This window comes from Gracilinanus agilis, chromosome 1 (genome assembly GCF_016433145.1).
Source record: "Gracilinanus agilis isolate LMUSP501 chromosome 1, AgileGrace, whole genome shotgun sequence".
NCBI lineage: Eukaryota > Metazoa > Chordata > Mammalia > Didelphimorphia > Didelphidae > Gracilinanus > Gracilinanus agilis.
Genome location: NC_058130.1, coordinates 480,626,352 through 480,632,808, shown reverse-complemented (window position 1 = coordinate 480,632,808; position 6,457 = coordinate 480,626,352).

Genomic DNA, 6,457 nt, shown 5'->3' with positions numbered 1-6,457 from the left:
TTTGGTAGGATGTCTCATCATTGTCATTTTCTTCAATGAAATTGTTGATTGTTTCTATGATTCCTTCTTTGACAAATTGGTTTTGAAGAATCATATTATTTAATTTCCAATTAGTTTTTGATTTTCCTGTCCAAGTGCCCTCACTAATTATTATTTTTATTGCATTATGATCTGAGAAGGTTACATTTATTATTTCTGCTCTTTTGCATTTGTTTGCAATGATTCTATGCCCTATAACATGGTTAATCTTTGTGAACGTGCTATGTGCAGCTGAGAAGGTGTATTCCTTTTTGTCCCTATTTATTTTTCTCCACATATCAAATCCTCCCCCATTCCTTCCCCTTCTCCTTAAGCTATTTCCTTTAAAACCAGTGGTTTGCTATTAAGACCCTATCCCTTATCCCCTCCCTTGATTGACTTCCCTTTCTACCCCCTCCCTTATTTTCACCCCCCTCTTTTTGTTTTTAAAGGCCTTATGAATTCCCTACCCCTTCTCCCCTCCCTTTTTTTTGTCCTCCCCACTCCCCTGCTCCCCTTGGTTTATCCCTTCTAACTTTCTCAGAAGGGTTAGATAAGAGTTTTATTTCCCAATGAATAGTATAGCTACTCTTCCTTCTCCGGGTTGATTACACTGAGAGTAAGGTTTGATTATTACCTCTTTATGCTTTCTTCCTCTCCTTCTTATAATAGTATTTGTTCCCTCTCCCTCCCATGCCAATTTTGATGGGTAGTTGATCCGTGGTTGTAGGCCCAGCTCTCTTGCCTCTTTGAATATCGTATTCCAAGCCTTGCAGTCTTTTAGCATGGAGGCTGCCAGATCCTGTGTGATCCTGATTGGTGCTCCTTGATATTTGAATTGTTTCTTTCTGGCTTCTTGTAAGATTTTTTCTTTTGCTTGGAAACCTCTTGAATTTTGCAATGATATTTCTTCGTGTTTTCCTTTCTTGATCGAATGCCGCAGGTGTTCTATGAATCCTTTCAATGTCTATATTGCCCTCTTGTTGTAGGACTTCAGGGCAATTTTGCTGAATTATTTCTGTTAGTATGGAGTCCAGGTTTCTATTAATTTCTGGTTTTTCTGGAAGACCAATTATTCTCAAATTGTCTCTTCTAGACAGGTTTTTTTGGTCTGTCACACTCTCATTGAGATATTTCATGTTTCCTTCTATTTTTTCAGTCTTTTGGCTTTGTTTTATTTGTTCTTGTTGTCTTAAGAGATCATTGGCTTCTACTTGCTCAATTCTAACCTTTACGGATTGATTTTCGGCTATAATCTTTTGGTTTTCAGCCATAATCTTCTGGTTTTTGGCCATAATCTTCTGGTTTTTGGCCATAATCTTGTGGTATTCCTTTTCAATCTGGTCATTTCTGGTGTTCAATTTCTGAGCCTCGCTTTCCAATTGCTTGATTCTACCTTTTAAACAGTTATTTTCTTGCCAGATCTCTTCCATTTTCCTCAAAATCTCAGTTTTGAACTCTTCCATATCTTGTGAGGAGTTTTCCTTATTTGAGGAGGGTTCGGATGCTTGTTTGTTCTTCTCCTCTGTTTGCTGGGTTGTCTGGATTTTCTCTGTGTAAAAGTTGTCGAGTGTTAAAGACTTCTTTTTCTTGTTGTTATTCTTTCTCTTCTGAGCTTCCTGAGTCTGGGTAGCCATCATTAGCCCAGCAGCTTCTCAGATTTATCCTCGTGCTCAGTGTCTGTCCTAGGTCTATTGGCTCTTGAGGTCTGAGTTCTGTTTTTTTCCAAGGTCAAGCCCCATGGTGGACCCCCTTGCTTGATCCTCTGCCTGGAGGTTCCTTTACAAGTCTCAGGGTGCTGCTTCCACAGTCGTATACCCGTCCGCACTGGTTCCCCACTTAGGCTTTAGTTCCTGGCTGTGTCTGCTTCCGCCCACGCCTCCGCCTTGCCTGCGCTCTCAGCCTGTACTCTGCACCCTGCGTCCACTCTCTGCTCCTGCGCTCAGATTTTGCGTGCGTTTTTTGACTTATTGGGGTCCTAAATCTTGCTGCTCTCAGGAACAGGCCCTGGAGCTGCCAATGACTCGATGGGTGCCCCAAACTTGCTCTATTTCTTTTTAGCTGGCTTCAGCGCTTTAGATGTTGTGTGTGGAGGGGGTGGGGGTGGGGAGGTTGCTCAGCCCGCGATTCAGTGAGAGCTGTTTCACCCCTTTATAGCATGGAAGTGCCTCGATTCCACGTACCTTCCACGCTGTGCCCTGTTGTGGGGTTCCTCCGTTCGTCTGGACTTGTTTTTATGTCCCCTTGAGGAGTTTTGTGTGTTTCAGTCAGGAGAGGTTAAGAGCTGCTTCTTACTCTGCTGCCATCTTAACCCGGAACTATAGCCCTGCTTTTTGAGGTGTCAAAATATTAGAAAATGCAGGCATGCTCCTCAATTGGGGAATGGCTGAACAAATTGTGATATCAATTGGTGATGAAATACTATTGTGCTAAAAGAAATAATGAACTATATTTAATTTAAAATCTGTTACCCTAAAAAGTATAATTCCCAGGACCCTACTCACATGCTATTTTAGACAGGATATAAATTGGGTGGAGGTTCATCTCTTGGGCTCTCTTTTCCTTCCTGTTGGGTTTTGGTGGAGCAGGCAGTTTGAGCAGGTTACTTGGTTCTATTTTGTCAGATAATAAACTTTAAAAAAATATAATACTTCAAAAATTGCACATTAATTTAAGTCCTACACTTATGGCCACCAAAAGTGTGGTTCAGAACCTTTAATTATCTCTGCGTAAATTAGTTTGAAAAGAAATTAAGTTTCTCTTGCCCCCACCTCTTGGAGAAATCTCTTTGGAGTTTTTCCTGGTTTTGCTGCTACTGCCTGTTACTGTCAATTCTGTCTCCCTACCTGGCTGGTCCCAACATCCTGCTTCTGCCACTCCTGCTACTGTTGTTGCTGATGATACTGCTGGTATTGCTGTTGTTGTTGCTGTTGCTGATTGGAACCCTCTCTGGTGGTTTAGGAAAGTACAAAATCCCTCTTTCCCTTACATTGCCAATATCTGAGAGCTTGCTTACTGCTTGCCTTGGAAGCCCCAGTGTGTTTCCCTTAGGCAATCCCTCTTAAGTCTCTGTCCATGTGGCAGGGGTAGCAAACTGCTCTCTAATGTTTTTACCCCTAGGGGGAACAGGAAGGAAGGTTACTCTTCCAAAAAGGAAGTAGAATTGCAAGCATTGCTCACTCTATGAAAGAGTAGGGCATTACCTATCTCAAACAGCTCTGGGTTTTAGGATGTCTTTTCTGCCTACTATTCCTGGGCGCACTGCTCTTTGGGAGGAGAGATGCATATCCTTATACCCCCTTGCCATTCTGGCCTGTCCAGTTTCTACAATACATTCAATACTGGATTCATCCATGCACTCAGTGAGGAATTCTCCCTCACTATGGGAATCCCAGAGGTGTGACAAAAGGAACCTAAATGGATATTGATCCTGTGGAAGGGAAGGAACCTTAAAGAGTCCAGAGGTGGATTTTTTTAGCTTTTTAAGACACAAGTGTTTTATGAAAAATTTCTGTATTGGAATTGGAAAAAAGGACTCTTGAATTCAGTGACTGCATTCTGTTAAACATATTGTATTTGCTGGTTCCTTGTTTTAAGATTTTATTTTGTTTGTTAAATTCTGTTACACTTTGTCACTTTAAGTTACTGTATTTTAACAATTAGCTATATAAGCTATTCCATTGTGTTTATTTGTACCTCCCCATATGACTGGACTGGAGAATATACCATTATAAAAGTACCATGGAGCTGTTTGTTACAAGAGGTAAGGGTCCATTTTGTAGCTGAAGTGAAGTGCTGTAGCACAATTGTATTCCCCACTTCTGCATTTATAAAAATATAATGGATGAGACCTATAAAGATGTGCCTTTTATAGCTATTACAGTCTCATCCCACAGGAGCTGAGAATGTTTTCCTAGTGTGTGGTACCCCTGGATGGCTTCCAAGAGTGAGCATTTCCCATGAAGCCTAAGTAGCTTCTGCATTATTTTTAACTCTTCAGCTTAATCTACCTCCACCATAATGATATAGATTTTTGGTGATGTTTTAGATCCAAAAGGTTTTCTTGAATTAGCTGCTATACTACTGTTTTTATAAAGCTGTTTTTCTTAGTAAAAATTAATGTATACTGAGTTGATCCATGTGTTTGTCAACACCCTCCTCAGGGGGATTATATAATTGTTATAAATTCAAGTTTTATAAATGTTAAGGAAATTGCTATCTCCCAGAATTCAGAAAGTCAGCTGCTTGGAGAAGGAGCCATGGAGAAGTCTGCAGAAACCTCACACTACACCAAAAGAAATTGAATTGTGGCAAAATACATTTATTTTGTATATGTACTCATGCTCAAGAGGACTGTCCCCTAATTGGCTTTTTGTCAATGTGCCTAGCAATCATTAGTTTTGTTCTCTTTCCCCTCATCCCCAAAATATTATAATTTAAAAGTTGGTTTTGTAATTTGAAAGTTGGAGATTGTGTAATTTAAATCTGTTACACTAAAATTACAATCCCCAGCAAAACTATGGTTCCTAGGGCCCCACTCACTTCCTGTTGTTACCAGCTGACAAAATATAAATTTCATTGAGGTCTGTCTCTTGGGCTTTCTTTTCTTTCCTGTCAGGTTTTGGTGGAGCAGGGATTTTGAGCAGGTAGGAAAACTTAGTAATGTGGTTCTATTTTGTTTGATTATAAACTTGGAAAAATATAATACTTCAAGTATTGCATATTAATTTAAGTCCTACAACTGGAGGAATTCCATGTGAGCTGGAACAATCTCCAGGAAGTGATACAGAGTGAAAGGAGCAGAACCAGGAGAACCTTATACACAGAGAAGGATACCCTGTGGCAGAATCAAATGTAATGGACTTCTCTACTAGCAGCAATGTAATGATCCAGGACAATTCTGAGGGACCTATGAGAAATAATGCTATCCACTTCCAAAGAAAGAATCCTAGGAGTAGAAACACAGAAGAAAAACAATTGCTTGATCACATGGGTCAATGGGGATATGATTGGAGATGTATAATCTAAGCAATCACCCTAATGCAAATATTAATTATATGGAAATAGGTCTTGATCAATGACACATGTAAAACCCAATGGAACTTCTCATTGGCTTCAGGAAGGGGTGGGGAGAAGGGGAGGCAAAGAACATGAATCATGTAACCATGGAAAAATATTCTAAATCCATTAATTAAATATTTTTTTCAAATAAACAAAAGAAATGTTCAAATATCAAAAAAATCATCAATTTTTCAACTCGTTTTTTAGTTGATTAACTAGGATCCTCTAAGTATACCATTGTATCATCTCGAAGAAGGGATAGATTAGTTTCCTCATTGCCCACTTTAATTCCTTCAATTTCTTTTTTTTTCTTATTGCTAAAGCTAATATTTCTAGTGCAATATTAAATAATACTGGTAAAAAATGGCATCCTTGCTTCACTCCTAATCTTGTTTTGAAGGCATCTAACTCATTCCCATTGCAGATGATACCTGCTGATGGTTTTAGAGAGACAGTACTTATTATTTTAAGGAAAGTTCCTTTTATTTCCTTGCTTTCTAGTGTTTTTAATAGGACTATGTGTTATATTTTTTCAAAGGTTTTTTCTACATCTATTAAGATGATCATATGATTTTTGATACTTTTGCTATTGATATGGACAATTATGCTGATGACTTTCCTAGTATTAAGCTAGGCTTGCATTCTTGATATAAATCCAATTTTGTCATTGTCAATACTGCATGTGATATGTTGCTGTGGTCTCTTTACTAGTATTTTGTTTTAAAATTTTCAATCAGTATTCATTATGGAAATCAGTTTATAATTTTTTCACAACTTTCATTTTCCTGCCTTAGGTAACAGGACCATATTTGTGTCACAAAAAAGAATTTGTTAGGACTTATTCTTTGTTTATTTTGGTAAATATTTTATATATAGTATTGTGAAAAAATTATTCTTTAAATGTTTGATAAAATGTGAATCCATCTGTCCCAGGGAATTTTTTCTTAGGGAGTTCATTGATAGCTTATTCAATTTCATTTTCTGATGTTGGACTACTTATGTATTCTATTTTCTCTTTTTTTTAATCTATGCAACTTGTATTTTGTAAATATTCATCCATTTTACCTAGATTTTCAGATTTATTGTCATATTATTTGGCAAAATATATCCTAATGATTTTTTTAATTTCCTCTTTTTTGGAGGCAAGTTCATTATTTTCATTTTTGATACTGGTAATTTGATTCTCTATGTTCCTTTTTTTCTGTAAACCCTTGTACTTTGGTGTATTGTCTCATAGGTGGAAGAGTGGTAAGGGTGGGCAATGGGGGTCAAGTGACTTGCCCAGGGTCACACAGCTGGGAAGTGGCTGAGGCCGGGTTTGAACCTAGGACCTCCTGTCTCTAGGCCTGACTCTCACTCCACTGAGCTACCCAGCTGC